Source organism: Schistocerca cancellata, chromosome 8 (assembly GCF_023864275.1).
Source record: "Schistocerca cancellata isolate TAMUIC-IGC-003103 chromosome 8, iqSchCanc2.1, whole genome shotgun sequence".
In the NCBI taxonomy this organism is placed as follows: Eukaryota; Metazoa; Arthropoda; class Insecta; order Orthoptera; family Acrididae; genus Schistocerca; species Schistocerca cancellata.
Genome location: NC_064633.1, coordinates 495,915,413 through 495,934,391, shown reverse-complemented (window position 1 = coordinate 495,934,391; position 18,979 = coordinate 495,915,413). Strand labels below are relative to the sequence as shown.

At 43.6% G+C, this 18,979-nt stretch overlaps 1 protein-coding gene and 1 pseudogene across 1 annotated transcript in view; one reads left to right on the top strand and one right to left on the bottom strand.

Moving 5' to 3' along the window:
* Positions 1–18,979, bottom strand: part of LOC126095186 (uncharacterized) — a 207,868-nt gene that overhangs the window by 98,450 nt on the left and 90,439 nt on the right. The window lies entirely within an intron of this gene.
* Positions 7,173–7,290, top strand: LOC126095927 (5S ribosomal RNA; annotated as a pseudogene).

Here is an 18,979-nt window from a genome sequence, read left to right as displayed (position 1 = left end):
GTTTCTTAGACATCACTGTATGGATTTACTGTCCACTGTGATATTACCTTAGTTAAAACATTCTGGAACCTAGTTAAAGAGCCTGTGTGAAGGCCATTTAAAGGTTGATCGTATGTTGAAACGCCGTTTTCCTGGCGGTTTATGACGAACTCGGAAACTTCTTGCCGTCCAATTTTTCCTTTCATTAATTTAATTCCTGCAAGGAAACCTGAACTAATGGACTTAGTTTTTATCCGATTCAGACTTTTACTTTGAAACTGCAAGTTAATCTTACTAAATTTAGTAAAGAAATCTGTTAAATAAGTGATATCTGGTTTCCACTTGACTAAATTTTCTTTTAAAATTGGATCTTTAGCACCCAAAACTGCAGCTCGTAGTCTTGCGGTAGCGTTCTCGCTTCCCGAGCACGGGGTCCCAGGTTCGATTACCGGCGGGGTCAGGAATTTCTCCTGCCTCGAGATGACTGGGTGTTGTGTCGTCTGCATCATCATCATTCATCCTCATTACGGTCGGAGGAAGGCAATGGCAAACAACCTCCGCTAGGACCTTGCCTAGTATGGCGGTGCGGGTCTCCCGTATCGTTCCCTACGCTCCTCGGAGTATGGGACCTCAACATCATCATCATCAGCACCCAAAAACTCTCAGACAGTCTCAAAAAGAGCGAAACCTTGCGTATGTAGCTACTGCAAAGTGATTGTTGTGCCGTACTGTGTTGTGTCGTAAATTAATACATCTCTTGATGAGTGTCGATGTGGTTCCTGGCCAGTCATGGGCAGCCCCTGATACTTTTTGAACTCCTTGGAGAGGGACGACAGATAGTACTTTACTGAGTGGAGCTAGAAGAATAATTAATAATGTCGTTGAATGTTGCGAGCAAGGGATCCTATGGGAAGAACACTGAAGTAGTCAAGAGCAAGCTTCAGCGCTGTGAGAAGAATACGAAATTTTGCTTGCGAACAGTCTAAACCGGATCCACTCTCGTGGATTCCCATTTACGTCTAATGCACCCGCAATTTTTTGCAACTGACTAGGACCCCTTGCACTTTGGATTCGACCTCTGGGGGTCAGTAGAAACCACTTTGACAATCACTGCTCTAGAACAACGTATTCTAATGTACTGCTCTCTTATTTGGGGTCGTTGTTGAGCAGGCCTGGCAACACAAGAAGTAGGAAATAAAAGATGCGCTACTAGAAGGGTAATAGGTCATACGAAAATGTAGCAGAGATGCTCGTGCAGTTTAAACAGGATTAGCTGTAATAGACCAGACGTTGCACTCGTGAAATCCTGTTGGATATTCTAGATAACTGGCACAGGAGATGGGCTGCACCAGTGTCGTACATTTCGTGAACAGATTTTGAATATAAAATAAGAGACTGGGACGTGAATGCAGAGACTTTTCGCTCCTCTCTGCAGATTGTTCAAAACTTTCAGGTTCTAAGGTACACTGGACTAAGAATTTTGAGGTCAAATACTAATGATCAGCAATGAACGTTTCAGGCAGTACTAGGTGCTGAATGAGCAATACCTGTGAGGCATGAGACACAGCTTTGAGGACTGCTTACGTTTCACAACAAACATCTGCCTGCTACATCAACGTTCATGATTCTATCCCGGGTATGAATACACTGTATGAGCTCGGCTTCTCTAGTGGGTAGGCGAGGTAATTACACTGACGTTCAGCTTGGAGACAGTTGTTTCATTTACATATTTACAACAAATTTACTACAGTAGACTTGTGCCCACTTAGCGGGGGGAGGGACGGGGAGGGAGGAGGGGGAGTGTCAAACACATAGTCCTTGGCTGTTCAAATGTGAATTTTTATGGGACTTAACTGCTAAGGTCATCAGTCCCTAAGCTTACACACTACTTAACCTAAATTATCCTAAGGACAAACACACACACCCTGCCTGAGGGGGGACTTGGACCTCCGCCGGGACCAGTCGCACAGTCCATGACTGCAGAGCCTTAGACCACTCGGCTAATCCAGCGCGGCATAGTCCTTGGTGCCCGGGGCGTAGTTGCAAAGACGCCTGCATATGCTAGCCCATCAAGGCCTAGGAGTGGAGCGACCTTTTGTGCTAAACAGTCCTCGACGGCAATGCAGGCTGCGTCAGATACTGGTGCGGCGGTCTGTGACAGGTGGCTGTGTAAGCCAACTTTCATTTATGACGGTGTGATATTGTTTAATTGTCACTTTATTTGTTGCTGTGTCTGTGTGTTTGCTAAGAGAATAATCAGCGTGTGAATATATATATTTTGTGTGTCAACCAGCGGTCTCTCCATATAATCTCCATTTCCGGGGATAATCTCTGCAAAATCTGAATCCGTGAGTATGTGTGGTTAAAACTACTGTCCGGGAAGCAGAGATATTCTTTTGTGTTCCGGGCTGTGTAGTATCAGTATCGATAGCTTTCCCCAGAGAGATTTCCTTGAAAAACAGAACGTTTCCTGCCTTTTCCACCATGCATCAGGAAATGCGACATTTCATGAATAGTTCTGATCAGCAAGCTTTGCACATATGGTAGATATGGGCTAGATACCATTATGTAAGCTGCTTGTCCCTACCATTAGGGCAAGTACTAAAAGCCAATGATATATGGAGCCTCGATTGTCTACTCGATATAGAATTCAGTTACCGACCTACCAGTTCATTCATATACACAAAGAGAAACAGCCTGTAACTCGCACTTGCCAGTACCTGATACGAGTTTCATTGAGACAGAGGAGGTGAACAATTTTCATATGGCCCTGCTACGGTATTGGCTAGGCGGAAGCGTGCCTAGTGAGTGAAGGAAGCATAGACATCTTGGTGCGAACCCTGGCCTAGACGTGTGGCTGGCAGCGTCCGATGTCTGTAGATGTCCAGTGGATCAATGAATAACCGGGAGACTCTCAGTTCCAACCTCAGCTGTGGCTGGGTCTCCAAGTAGGTGGGCCCATAGGATGGTGAATGGAGATACCTACTCCAGAGGATGGTCAGTGAGGATTGCCTCACTGGCAATGACTACTGTAGAGCAGTCGCTAGTGTGATACCATTTTCTGGCTGGAGGCCAGTATTTATACGCGCCAGGATGGGATTGTCGGTAAGCAGAAGTCCCAAGTGTCAAGTACTTCACTTGCTGCAATGCTGCCATACAGTATCAGATTTCGGTAATACTATTTATCATTGAGCATGTGTTCGAGCCAGAGTACCGAGATGAGTGTGGTGGCGAAATGCTGTGCTGGATGATTACGACGAGAAACGCGATTATGCACTAAGCACTTACAAAGGCCCGCGTCGCTACACTACAATCGTCTTTGATGTATCCCCATTGTAATTTCCTAATTTTTGTTCGTTCAGAATTGCTTATAGAACCCAGTGCGTTGTCCTCAATGGTGAGTGTTCTTCGGAGGTGAGGGTATCATCTGGAGTGCCCAAGGGAAGTGTGGTAGGTCCGCTGTTGTTTTCTATCTACATAAATGATCTTCTGGATAGGGTGGATAGCAATGTGCGGCTGTTTGCTGATGATGCTGTGGTGTACGGGAAGGTGTCGTCGTTGACTGACTGTAGGAGGATACAGGATGACTTGGACAGGATTTGTGATTGGTGTAAAGAATGGCAGCTAACTCTAAATATAGATAAATGTAAATTAATGCAGATGAATAGGAAAAAGAATCATGTAATGTTTGAATACTCCATTAGTAGTGTAGCGCTTGACACAGTCACGTCGATTAAATATTTGGGCGTAACATTGCAGAGCGATATGAAGTGGGACAAGAATGTAATGGCAGTCGTGGGGAAAGCGGATACTCGTTTTCGGTTCATTGGTAGAATTTTGGGAAGATGTGGTTCATCTGTAGATGTAAAGGAGACCGCTTATAAAACACTAATACGACCTATTCTTGAGTACAGGTCGAGCGTTTGGGATCCCTATCAGGTCGGATTGAGGGAGGACATAGAAGCAATTCAGAGGCGGGCTGCTAGATTTGTTACTGGTAGGTTTGATCATCAAGCGAGTGCTGCGGAAATGCATCAGGAACTCGGGTGGGAGTCTCTGGAGGAAAGGAGGCGTTCTTTTCGTGAATCGGTACTGAGGAAATTTAGAGAACCAGCGTTTGAGGCTGACTGCAGTACAATTTTACTGATGCCAACTTATATTTCGCGGAAAGACCACAAAGATAAGATAAGAAAGATTAGGGCTCGTACAGAGACATATAGGCAGTCATTTTCCCTTCGTTCTGTTTGGGAGTGGAACAGGGAGAGAAGATGCTCGTTGTGGTACGAGGTACCCTCCGCCAAGCACCGTATGGTGGATTGCGGAGTATGTATGTAGATGTAGATGTAGGGCAGTACACATTAGGGAAGCTTACAGGTATGCATTTAATGTATGGTGAAACAGGATTCGGTGTCCAATAAGCTGAACAAATGAACAGAGGAAAAGCTTGCATCAGACGAACAATACATACCACAGCAGATATTGGAGTGCAGCTGGTTGGTACAGTTCTAGCTGCCTATTTCAATGTACAACAGACAACATGAATATTTGGGTGCTGCAAAATATTACACTCCACTATAATGCAAGCGTTGAGACTGGCGATCACCATTTTTGAACAGCTGCTGTAAGTTGTTGCTATAAAGTGTGATAAAAATGTAAATAAAAAACTAAATATTCCTTCTGCCATTAATCTATAAGTACTCAGTTTGGTATCATCTGTTATCCGTATAATTTTCAACTTACTGGTTTCCGTCATGTATGCAAATGGGATATGAAGTATTGGATAATATTGTTACAAAATGCCCTCTGCCATGTACTGAGTTGCTGTGTACGAACGCAGAAGCAAATTGAGAGGGAGGAATACTCTGTTCGTTGTCAAAGTTCGTGGTCACCCCAAATCTGGGTCCTAAGTATTTCTATTTCAGTTTAGTGCTGAGCAATCCGAGTACTTAAAACCAAAAAAATTCTCGATTCCAACCTGATATCGGTGTTCTCCATAACTGTCGTCGACTATTTCAGTACTACATCTGAGAAGAGCACCATCGGTTTCACGATGCCGATCGGTGCAGCCTGGCTGCACTCGAGAGCAGGAAAAGAATAGTTGTTGGTTGTCCTCACAAAAAGTCCTAGTTTCTCGGACATGAATTCGTTTTCCTTCGTTTCCAGCAGCGTTAAACTACAGGCAGCCGGAAAACAGCTTTCACTTCCAGTACAAAAAAGGACGTTGCATTGAAATAAGTAATGAAAAAAAGGCAATAGTTGCACATATATACTTTATATTTGTATTAAAATCGCCCTATAGAATTTCGGTAAGGATTTTTCATTATTTTCAAAAGTGGCTACGAAAACCAAAAAGGATAAAAGTTTTGTAAAAAAGTTCGGAGGAAAATAAAGAAGTTGTTTGATTTTCAGTTTAATTCCAGAGCTACGTTCTCAAACACTGTGTAACTGCCGTTGCGACACTTAAAGTAGTAAAGAAGTTTTGCTATTTGGGGAGCAAAATAACTGATGATAGCCGAAGTAGAGACGATATAAAATGTAGACTGGCAATGGCAAGGAAAGCGTTTCTGAAAAAGAGAAATTTGTTAACATCCAGTATAGACTTAAGTGTCAGGAAGTAGTTTCTGAAAGTATTTGTATAGAGTGTAGCTATGTATGGAAGTGAAACATGGACGATAAATAGTTTGGACAAGAAGAGAATAGAAGCTTTCGAAATGTGGTGCTACAGGAGAATGCTGAAGATTAGATGGGTAGATCACATAACTAATGAGGAGGTATTAAGTAGAATTGGGGAGAAGAGGAGTTTGTGGCACAACTTGACAAGAAGAAGTGACCGGTTGGTAGGACATGTTCTGAGGCATCGAGGGATCACAAATTTAGAAATGGAGGGCAGTGTGGAGGGCAAAAATCGTAGAGGGAGACATAGAGATGAATCCACTAAGCAGATTCAGAAGGATGTAGGCTGCAGTAGGTACTGGGAGATGAAGAAGCTTGCACAGGATAGAGTAGCATGGAGACCTGCATCAAACCAGTCTCAGGACTGAAGACCACAACAACAACATGCTTTTACGTCTCCTATTGGCATGGAACACTATGTACTGCCGGGATCATGTAGTGCGTTTACAGCGGAGCTGCTCGCCATTAACTGCGCCCTCCAATTTGTTTCTCAGGCCTCCCTCCACAGTGTTTTAATATGTACCTACTCAATGAGCAGCCTGCAGGCTGTAGACCGATGCTTCCTTCGTCAAAGTTTGGTCTGCTATGCATGAACTTTTCTCTTCCCTTGACCGTGCCGCCTCCTGAGTTGTCTTTCTCTGGGTCCCAAGTCATGTGGGCATCCCAGGAAATGAACTGGTTGACAGTTTGGCTAGAGAGGCAGATACTTGACAACATAATTCCCTCAGCATCGCCCGACTTAATTCGACTACATTCCATTATCCTCGTTTTGCTTTTGTTGGTGTTCATCTTATATCCTCCTTTCAAGACACCGTCCATTCCGTTCAACCGCTCTTCCAAGTCCTTTGCTGTCTCTGACAGAATTACAATGTCATCGGCGAACCTCAAAGTTTCTATTTCTTCTCCATGGATTTTAATTCCTACTCCAAATTTTTCTTTTGTTTCCTTTATTCTTTGCTCAATATACAGATTTAATAACATCGGGGAGAGGCTACAACCCTGTCTCACTCCCTTCCCAACCACTGCTTCCCTTTCCTGCCCCTCTACTCTTATAACTGCCATCTGGTGTCTGTACAAATTGTAAATAGCCTTTCGCTCTCCGTATTTTACTCCAGCCACCTTTAGAATTTGAAAGAGAGTATTCCAGTCAACATTGTCAAAAGCTTTCTCCAAATCTACAAATGATAGAAACGTAGGTTTGCCTATCCTTAATCTTTCTTCTAAGATAAGTCGTAAGGTCAGTATTGCCACACATGTTCCAACATTTCTACGGAATCCAAACTGATCTTCCCCGAGGTTGGCTTCTACCAATTTTTCCATTCGTCTGTAAAGAATTCGCGTTAGTATTTTGCAGCTGTGACTTATTAAACTGATAGTTCGGTAATTTTCACATCTGTCAACACCTGCTTTCTTTGGGATTGGAATTATTATATTCTTCTTGAAGTCTGAGGGTATTTCGCCTGTCTCATACATCTTGCTCACCAGATGGTAAAGTTTTGTCAGAACTGGCTCTCCCAAGAGGCAACGGCCTTGCCGCAGTGGATACACCGGTTCACGTGAGATCACCAAAGTTAAGCGCTGTCGGGCGTGGCCGGGACTTGGATGGGTGACCGTCCAGGCCGCCATGCGCTGTTGCCGTTTTTTCGGGGTGCACTCAGCCTCGTGATGCCAATTGAGGAGCTACTCGACCGAATAGTAGCGGCTCCGGTCAAAGAAAACCATCATAACGACCGGGAGAGCGGTGTGCTGACCACACGCCCCTCCTATCCGCATCCTCAACCGAGGATGATACGGCGGTCGGATGGTCCTGATGGGCGACTTGTGGCCTGAAGACGGAGTGCTTTGGCTCTCCCAAGGCGGTCAGTAGTTCTAATGGATTGTTGTCTACTCCCGGGGCCTTGTTTCGGTTTAGGTCTTACAGTGCTCTGTCAAACTCTTCACGCAGTATCATATCTCCCATTTCATCTTCATCTACATCCTCTTCCAGTTCCATAATATTGCCCTCGAGTACACCGCCCTTGTAATGACCCTGTATATACTCCTTCCACCTTTCTGCTTTCCTTCTTTGCTTAGAAATGGGTTTCCATCTGAGCTCTTGATATTCATACAAGTGGCTCTCTTTTCTCCACAGGTCTCTTTAATTTTCCTTCAGGCAGTCTGTCTTACCCCTAGTGCGATAAGCCTCTACATCCTTACATTTGTCCTCTAGCCATCCCTGCTTAGCTATTTTGCACTTCCTGTCGATCTCATTTTTGAGACGTTTGTATTCCTTTTTGCCTGCTTCATTTACTGCATTTTTATATTTTCTCCTTTCATCAATTAAATTCAATATTTATTCTGTTACCCAAGGATTTCTACAAGCCCTCGTAGTTTTACCTACTTGATCCTCTGCTGCCTTCACTACTTCATCCCTCAGAGCTACCCATTCTTCTTCTACTGTATTTCTTTTGCCCATTCCTGTCAATTGTTCCCTTATGCTCTCCCTGAAACTCTGTACAACCTCTGGTTCTTTCAGTTTATCCAGGTCCCATCTCCTTAAATTCTCACCTTTTTGCAGTTTCTTCAGTTTTAATCTACGGTTCATAACCAATAGATTGTGGTCATAGTCCACATCTGCCTCTGGAAATGTCTTACAATTTAAAACCTGTTTCCTAAATCTCTGTCTTACCATTATATAATCTATCTGATACATTCTAGTATCTCCAGGATTCTTGCACGTATACAACCTTCTTTCATGATTCTTGAACCAAGTGTTAGCTATGATTAAGTTATGTTCTATGCAAAATTCTACCAGACGCTTCCTGTTTCATTTCTTACCCCCAATTCATATTCACCTACTATGTTTCCTTCTCTCCCTTTTCCTACTGTCGAATTCCAGTCACCCATGACTATTAAATTTTCGTCTCCCTTCACTACCTGAATAATTTCTTTTATCTCATCATACATTTCACCAATTTCTTCATCATCTGCAGAGCCAGTTGGCACATAAACTTGTACTACTGTAGTAGGCATGGGCTTCGTGTCTATCTTGGCCACAATAATGCGTTCACTATGCTGTTTGTAGTAGCTTACCAGCACTCCTATTTTTTTATTCATATCCCACCTTATCTGCCGTTTTAGAACTATCAGTGTAGAAGACGGTAGCACATTTGGAATTCTTCAAGGATGGAATTTACACGACGCCAGAATATCATAGGAGCGACAGAGACCTTAGGGGGACCATCCAACGGGAGGGGGGAGGGTGTGCGTGAGGAAACACACGGTCACTTTCCAGTGAGTGAAGATGGAGATCACGACAGAAGGAAGTGAGACACATTCTAGCGGGCAGTCCCACCCGGCGGCGGGTATCAGGAGGGAGACCACGTTGTTTGCAAAGAGGACGGGTTACATGGGATGGTCAGGGAATCGTCGAATGGCGATTGCGTAGGAATCCAGGAGATGGCTCCGTCGTATTTGTAGAGGGAGAATCCCTGCTCTTGCAAGGAGACCGTCGATAGAACAAGTGCGAAAGGCGTTGATAGCCAGACGCACCCCATAATGATGAAGTGGGTCAAGTAGGTTCAGAGTGGAAGGAGCCGCTGAGCCACAAACCTGACAACCACAATCTAATCTGGATAAAACCAGAGCGCGGTAAGTATGGAGAAACGTGACTGTGCTACAACATCTAGGCACTGTATCGGGGTGTACTGTGGGTCAATGGCAAAAATGCATTACACTCGTTTTGGGAGGGGGGACTGGAAGCCATGGGAAACGGCCCACGCAGAGGCTTGTCGGATGGAGCTGGCTTTGAGCAGATGCTACCGAGTGGGACCTGCGCCAGACGCAAAAATCGTCGATATGCAACGCTGGAGTATGAAATACTGTTCTCCTGGATCCGAGGGGTGCTGAGTGAAGGGCCAATTCTAGCCCAGAGGAACTGGTGCGGAAAATATTGTAACTGCTGTTAAAAATCAGAAGGAGGACGTGAAAGCCCCAGTCATGGAGGGTAACTAAAATGTGACGACGCCAAGCCAAGTCGTATGCCTTATGTAGGTCAAAGAATACCGTGACAAGGTGTCGGCGTTTAATAAAAGCCTGTCAGAATTGCTGTTTCCTGTCTGAGTAAATGGTCACTTGTAGCTCGTCCTTCCTGGAAACCACACTGATATGGGGACAAAATGGCCTGAGATTGAAGTACCCAACGTGATCGTGAGCTAACCATCCTCTCGAGCAGTTGACAAAGGACATAGGTCAGGCTAACCGGTCGGTAGCTGTCGAGAGATGTAGGGTTCTACCCACGCTTAAGGACAGGGATAATTATGCTGCCTCGCGATTGTGAAGGCGAGATGGGGCAGGCACCCGTGAGCCATATGTGGTTGAAGCACCTGAGTAGATATTGCCTCTGGGTAACGTCCAAGTGTTGGATCATCTGGTTGTGGATGGAGCCTGGCCATGTGACCGTGTCATATGAAAAGATAAGAGATGGCAAGAATTCCCATTCAGTGAAGGGTTCATTATAGGCTTCAGCTTGGTGGAGGTTGAAGCAGAGGGGGGTTTCTTCAACTCATCATTCCTACCAGAGAACGGTAGCAGGATAGGAAGAGGATGCCGATGCTGTCGCAAAGTGTGTCATGAGGAGTTCTGCAAGGACGACGGATCAATGCACAGAGTAGCCTGTAGGATAAGACCCTGGGCAGTCATTGTCGCTGGTGGCCCAGAAGGCTACGGAGCTTGGACCAAACCTGCTTCCCCAGGAATGGGAAACACAGTGTTCCCAGCATTCCTTTTTACTCTCCTTAATAAGGTAGCAAGCCTTAGCAAGGAGACGCTTACTGATCGATGACGAGGAGGACCTGTGGATAGGAGGATGGCAGTGCCAGCGGCATGAAGAATTGTGTCAGAGACGTCTCGCACGACGACATCGATGCAGTCCGAGAGAGAGGTATCGAAGTGCACAGTGAGGTATCGAAGTGCACGGCAGACGTATGTAAAGGCAAATTGGCTCAGCAGGATGCCCAACGTGGGCGACAGGGGACCGATAGAATCACCAGAAAGTAGTCACTGTCATAAAGATCATCATGGGGTGACCAGCGTAGTGAAAACCACGAGAGCAGGGGAGGAGGTCTTGAGGTTGATAACAGAAAAGTTGCCATGGGCGGCACTGAAGTGGGAAGGAGAACTGTCAATGACAAGACAAAAAAAGTCTGTAAGAAGTTGGTCAATAAGAATACCCCTGTACTCATTAGACTCTTCACTCCATTCTTCACTTTCACTTAGGACAGCAATGTCATCAGCGAATCTTATCATTGATCTCCTTTCATTGGTGGTAAATTCCTATGGGACCAAACGGCTGAGGTAATCGGTCCCTAGGCGTATAAACTATTTAATCTAACTTAAACTAAGTTACGCTAAGGACAACACTCACACCCATGCCCGAGGGAGGACTCGAACCTCCGACGGGGGGAGCCGCGCGAACCGTCACAAGGTACCTGAGACCGCGTGGCTACCCTGCGTGGCATATCCTTTCACCATAAATTTTAATTCCACTCTTGCACCTTTCTTTTATTTCCGTCATTGCTTCTTCGATATATAGATTGACCAGTAGGGGCGAAAGACTGCATCCATCAATTACACCCTTTTTAATCCGAGCACTTTGTTCTTGCTCTTCCACTCTCATTGGCCCCTCTTGGCTCTTGTACATATTGTACATCACCCGTCTTTCTCTACTGCTTACTCCCATTTTTCTCAGAACTTCGAATATCTTGCACCATTTGACGTTGTCGGACGCTTTCTCCAGTTCGACAAATCTTATGAACGGGTCTTGATCTTTCTTTAGTTTTTCATCCATTATCGACCGCAACGTCAGAATTGCTTCTCTGGTGCCTTCACCTCTCCTGAAGCCCCACTGATCGTCATCTAACACACCCTTAATTTTCTTTCCCATTTTTCTGTAAATTATTATTCTTGTCAGCAATTTGGATGTATGACCTGTTACGCCGATTGTGCGATAATTCTCACACTTGTCTGCTCTTATAATCTTCGGAAATTCCCGAAAGTCAGATGGTATATCGACGGATTCATACTCTCGACACACCAACGTGAACAGCCGTTTTTTTGCCACTTCTCCCAACGATTTTAGAAATTCTGATGGAATGTTACCTATCCCTCCTGCCTTATTTGAACTTAATGCTTCCAAAGCTCTTTTAAATTCTGTTTCTAATACTGTATCCTCTAATTCTTCTAAATCAGCTTCTGTTTCTTCTTCTATCACGTCATCAGACAAGTCTTCCTCCTCATAGAGGCCTTCAGTGTACTCCTTCCACCTATCCGCTCTCTCCTCTGCACTTAACAGTGGAATTCTTATTGCACTCTTTGTGTTACCATCTTTGCTTTTAATTTCACCGAAAGTTGTTTGGATCTTTCAGTACGCTGAGTCAATACTTCTGACAATCATTTCTTTTCCGATTCCTTCACGTATTTCATGTAGTCATTTAACCTTAGCTTTCCTGCACTTCCTAATTATGTCATTCCTAAGTGACTTGTATTTCTATATTCCTTAACTTCCCTGAACATTTTTGTACTTCCTTCTTTCGTCGATCAACTCAAGTATTTCTTCTGTCTGCCATGATTTCTTTGTAGTTAGCTTCCTTGTACCTATCTTTTTATTTCAAATTTCTGTGACTGCTCTTTTTAGGGATGTCCATTCCTTTTTAACTGAACTGCCTACTGATCTGTTCATCATCGCAGTATTGCCTTAGAGAACTTCAAGCGTATTATGTCAATTGCCTTAGAGAACTTCAAGCGTATTATGTCTTCCTTCGATTTCACTTTACTGACCTCCATGGGGGATGTTAAAACAATAAAAATAAGATCTACGTAATCTATGGGCTGCACCGGCTTCTAGGGTGCAGGTTATACGTAAAAGGAGCAATTAAAGAAATTCTTCAACCGCTTTTAACAATAAATGAGTCTACTTCACCAGAGCGTGGGAACCGCGCTGCTGTGAAATTTTCTGTAATCGGGAATGTAAGGATTAACCCCAACCCTTATCTTATACCTCCCCAAACTATTAGTAGAGTTACCACATTAATGTCGGTTACGGTGGAAACAGATCAATCCGCAACAGACGAACACCACGCTAGAGTTCAGCACGACATTCCATGGTAAATCGCATACTATTTGTATCATAGACTTACTGTTTTTGTTACTTTCTCTATATGATAAGAGATCCAATAAAGCAAGTTCCTTGCATGAAAGAGAGCAGCTGCTGGGCGAACAAAAGCAGAGGAGGGCTTTTGTTAGGACAAGAGTTGGCAAAGTATTCTGAACTAGCGATGTACTGACATGTCGCGTGTAAAAGGCATCGACATTGTCGATAGCAATACTAATTCGTAAGTTATGGAGTTTGAAACAGAAAACAGTAACTATTTAAATGTTTTCTGTAAGAGATCGCCGCGCTGGATAGCCGCACGGTCAATGGCGCCTTGTTACGGTTCGCGCGGCTCCCCCCATCGGAAGTTCGAGTCCTTGCACGGGCATGTGTGTGTGTGTGTGTGTGTGTGTGTGTGTGTGTGTGTGTGTGTGTGTGTGTTGTCCTTAGCGTAAGTTAGTTTAAGTTAGATTAAGTAGTGTTGTGTAAGCTTAGGGACCGATGTCGTCATCAGTTTGGTCCCTTAGAACTTACCACAAATTTCGGCTTGTAAGAGGTTTATCATTGTCGATTTAAACAGAAATATGTTCAATGTTTTTATTAAAACATGTAAAAATCTCAGTTGCTTTAAAATTAAATTTATAGCGTTGCTCACTTACACTAAACCTATATTCATACAGGTATCAGAGAGAGAACATAATTCACAGAACTTGACTGAAAGAATGATTAGGTTGGTAGGACACATCACGAGGCATGAAGGAGTAGTTAATTAGGTACAACATGGAAATACGAGGTCTTACCTAAACAGGATCTTTGGCATTATATTTATCAAGATTGTAGGATACAATAAATTTATATGTTAGAGATAAGGAAGTAATGTTGCTAGTGCCTGATGATAACGAACTAATGTTTGGAAATAACTATTTAGTTTTTTTATTGAGGAAAACCACTTACATGTCATATTAGCGACTTCAGCTCATAACATCTGTCTAAAGTGACGAACGCCGATCTCAGTGCTTGCATTACAACAACGCATAAAATTTTGCTGCATTCTCTCATATATCCTCGCTGTCTGTTTAATAAAACAGTCAGATCATATAATCATGCTGGCTATGTGACAAGAGATATCCCCCTCGAATCCAGTGATGAGATTATCCCTATGAGCGATCTTCCCCCACTCTCTCTTGGTGCACACAAATCGTGTGTATAGCATGTTTTTAGGTTCCATATCTCAGTCAGTAAAAACAGAGACGTTATTGGATCTTTGTTGCCCGATGTCTGTCTGTACCTGTCTCTCTGTCCGTCCGTTAAGACCCCTTTGTCTCAAAAATTACAATAGAAAATTTGAAATTACACAAAAATTTAAAATTAGAAACAAAAGTTAAAACATTCTCGAAAGGCTCGGAATTACTGGGACCGATATCTTTGGCTGCTTCGATGTCTACGGGACGGTCAGACACCCATTGCATTACCCTATTACTGTTCTGCTAATTTCCAGGTAACAGACTACAATGGAAGAAGAATATGGTTGGCAAAATAAACTGTGCTTAACACAATCTTTACCTATTGTGTCATTACATATCCAAACAGTAGGACTGGTCTCATTAATTGATTACTATACGACTACTTCCGAGATTTCTCCACAGTTGCTAAAATTTTCTCCCCTTCCAGTAGCCCAGAGTGATAACAAAGATACAGATGGCTGTTGACGTGATGGCCTTAGCTGCATTGTGAGGAGTACATACGAACACATTCCAGCAAGTTCAAACATGTTTGGAACTACAAGGATGAGACTGACCAATTTAGTTGGAGCATGAGAAGGACTATTTCGATGCATCTGGCTGATGAGCTAAAGAGCCTCATCAAGACATTATTTGGTTTACTTTTTACATAGAAGCAGTCATTTTCCTGCCAAAATTCACTCAAAGATGCTCCCTTTAGCACTGCAATATAAGGAGAATATGAAGTTCACGAAACATTTCAAAAAATCGATACCGATATATGGTCAATAACAACTCAGCAAATGATACAGCATGTGAAAGACTAACTCTTAAATATTTTTCGCAATGTTTTTAAATGTTTTATGTGTCTAACCCTCACAGCGCGTGCACATTTAATCAGCTGGCCAATTCTGCACATACCCGACCCAGCAAAAGCAGGAGTGATGGTAAGAACCATTGCTGTGATGCGGTATCGCAAGTCTTCGATAATCTTGACAGAGATCGGACATAAACTCTATCCTTGAAGTAATTCTGCACTGGTTCAACAGGCAGATTCTGTTGAACTTCGCTACATCACGTTCCTCACACATTCCACTGGCTGTTCTGACACGCCTCATCAGCCTGAACATTTTGTATCGCCCAAGCAACCATCCTTCTCGCATTTTTAGGTGCTTCTTCACTCTCCTGTTGTAAATGGATGGTGTCTTGAAAAGCTTGCCACGGAAAGCTCTTTGTGTGCCGGCGTAACGACATGGGCCAGCACGACGATGAGGAACGGGAGAACAGAGAGGGCTGTGAGACAATGTCAGCCAATAGTACGCAGACTACGATGACATCACAACTGGAGCGCCATCCACACGAAGAGAATTTAAGCGATGCGCCGCCTTGCCGCGGCCGGACTGGACGACGAACCGTCATATAAACGCTACAGCACTGACTTATGAACTGTACTGTTTTGCTTGCATTGAAATTGTATATACTGGCGGACACTGATTATTTGCATGTCGCCATTTGCTTGCGACACACTTTTGTATTGTCAATTTAATTTACTGTAATAAACTCCATTAATACGATCTTCTTGAATTGTTGTCTAGCGATCCGAGAAACCAGCTTCCTAGGCACCCTATATTAGACGAGTGGGCAGGATATTACACTTTGCATACTTACTACCGATTTGAAATGGGCAAATTCTAGCACGCAAAATAATTCCTATGCCTGATTCGCCACCATTTTTACGAGGGTAATCCCAAAAGTAAGGTCTCCTATTTTTTTATAAGTACCTAGACCTGTTTATTTCTACAATGGTTTACATCACTTTACAGCTCGAACATTTAGCTATTTTTCGACATAATCCTCATTCCTGTCGATGCATTTTTGTAGACGCTGTGGCAGTTCTTGTATGCCCATGACATACCAGCTCGCCGCTGAAAGTTATGAACCTCTTCTTTCACCCTTTCACCTCGTCGTCGGAGCTGAATCGCTTTCCAGCCAAATGTTCTTTTAACCCAGGGAACAGGTGATAGTCACGGGCGCCAAGTCAGGATTGTAGGGTGGGTGGGTGATTATGTTCCACTGAAACTGCTGCAGGAGAGCAACGGTTTGCCGAGCGATGTGTGGGCGAGCGTTGTCATGGAGAATGTGTACGCCCTTGCTCAACATTCCTCTTCTCCGGTCCTGAATTACCCGTTTGAGATTTTTCAGAGTCTCACAGTACCTGTCAGCGTTAACTATGGTCCCAGTGATTCAGCTCCGACGACGAGGTGAAAGAAGAGGTTCATAACTTTCTAAACAGCATGGTGGCGAGCTGATATGACATGGGCATTCAAAAACTGCCACAGCGTCTACAAAAATGCATCGACATAAATGATGATTATGTCGAAAAATAGCTAAATGTTCAAGCTGTGAACTGATGTAAACTGTTGTAGAAATAAACAGGTCTAAGTACGTATAAAAAATAGGAGACCTTACTTTTGGGATTACCCTCGTATCAAGTATTGTTGGTGGCGACCCTGTCAGAGATTTTCCGAACTAACTTGCGGGCACCACGTTTAAAAAAGTTTGTCTTTCACGCACTTTACTATTTGTTACGTTATATTTAGCTATTTACCTATGCCGGATTTTCAAAATTTACAGTGGACTTTATAATTACCTAATATAATACTTGACAAAAATTATGAGCTTTCTTGTAGAGTGTGAAATTAAATGTTAGTTGGTGAACGAAAATAAATAATACAAGCTCTTGTCTATGCCACGTATTTTAAAAAAAATTGAACTCCTACAGGTAACAGTAGCGGTTCCGAGATGGAATCCTTAGGAACACCAGAAGGATTGTGATGTTGATGACGGATACAGTTTATTGGCAAGGATTTTTGACTTACGAATATACTCCGTTTGGTGAGTGACTAATTTGCTTCCTCGCTAAATCTACAGCATAGGGGGATGACATCTACATCTACATCTACATCCATACTCCGCAAGCCACCTGGCGGTGTTTGGTGGAGGGTACTTTGAGTACCTATATCGGTTCTCCCTTCTATTCCAGTCTCGTGTTGTTCGTGGAAAGAAAGATTGTCGGTATGCCTCTGTGTAGACTCTAATCTCTCTGATTTTATCCTGATAGTCTCTTCGCGAGATATACGTAGGAGGGAACAATATACCGCTTGACTCCTCGGTGAAGGTATGTTCTCGAAACTTCAACAAAAGCCCGTACCGAGCTACTGAGCGTCTCTCCTGCAGAGTCTTCCACTGGAGTTTATCTATCATTTCCGTAACGCTTTCGCGATTACTAAATGATCTTGTAACGAAGCGCGCTGCTCTCCGTTGGATCTTCTCTATCTCTTCTATTAACCCTATCTGGTACGGATCTCACATTGGTGAGCAATATTCAAGCAGTGGGCGAAAAAGTGTACTGTAACCTACTTACTTTGTTTTCGGATTAGATTTCCTCAGGATTCTTCCAATGAATCTCAGTCTGGCATCTGCTTTACCGACGATCAACTTTGTATGATCATTCGATTTTAAATCACTCCTAATGCCTACTCCCAGATAATTCACAGAATTAACTGCTTCCAGTTGTTGACCTGCTATATTGTAGCTAAATGATAAAGGATCTTTCTTCCTATGTATTCGCAGCACATTACACTTGTCTACATTGAGATTCAATTGCCATTCCCTGCACCATGCGTCAGTTCGTTGCAGATCCTCCTGCATTTTCGTATAATTTTCCATTGTTACAACCCCTTCATATACCATAGCATCAGCCGCAAAAAGCCTCAGTGAACTTCCGATGTTATCCACAAGGTCATTTATGTGTTTTGTGAATAGCAACGGTCCTACGACACTCCCCTGCGGCACACCTGAAATCACTCTTACTTCGGAAGATTCCTCTCCATTGAGAATGACATGCTGTGTTCTGTTATCTAGGAACTCTTCAATTCAATCACACAATTGGTCTGATAGTCCATATGCTCGTACTTTGTTCATTAAATGACTGTGGGGAACTGTATCGAACGCCTTGCGGAAGTCAAGAAACACGACACTTGGTGCAGGGAGTGGCAACTGACCCTTAACATAGACAAATGTAATGTATTGAGATTACATAGAAAGAAGGATCCTTTATTGTATGATTATATGATAGAGGAACAAACACTGGTAGCAGTTACTTCTGTAAAATATCTGGGAGTATGCGTGCGGAACGATTTGAAGTGGAATGATCATATAAAATCAATTGTTGGTAAGGCGGGTACCAGGTTGAGATTCATTGGGAGAGTCCTTAGAAAATGTAGTCCATCAACAAAGGAGGTGGCTTACAAAACACTCGTTCGACCTATACTTGAGTATTGCTCATCAGTGTGGGATCCGCACCAGATCGGGTTGACGGAGGAGATAGAGAAGATCCAAAGAAGAGCGGCGCGTTTCGTCACAGGGTTATTTGGTAGCGCTATTGGTAGCGCTATTTGGTAGCGTTACGGAGATGTTTAACAAACTCAAGTGGCAGACTCTGCAAGAGAGGCGCTCTGCATCGCGGTGTAGCTTGCTCGCCAGGTTTCGAGAGGGTGCGTTTCTGGATGAGGTATCGAATATATTGCTTCCCCCTACTTATACCTCCCGAGGAGATCACGAATGTAAAATTAGAGAGATTAGAGCGCGCACAGAGGCTTTCAGACAGCCGTTCTTCCCGAGAACCATACGCGACTGGAACAGGAAAGGGAGGTAATGACAGTGGCACGTAAAGTGCCCTCCGCCACACACCGTTGGGTGGCTTGCGGAGTATAAATGTAGATGTAGATGTAGATGTAGAACCCGTGTCTATGGCCCTCTGAGTCTCGTGGACGAATAGCGCGAGCTGGGTTTCACACGATCTTTTTCGAAACCCATGTTGATTCCTACAAAGTAGATTTCTAGTCTCCAGAAAAGTCATTATACCCGAACATAATACGTGTTCCAAAATTCTGTAACTGATCGACGTTAGAGATAT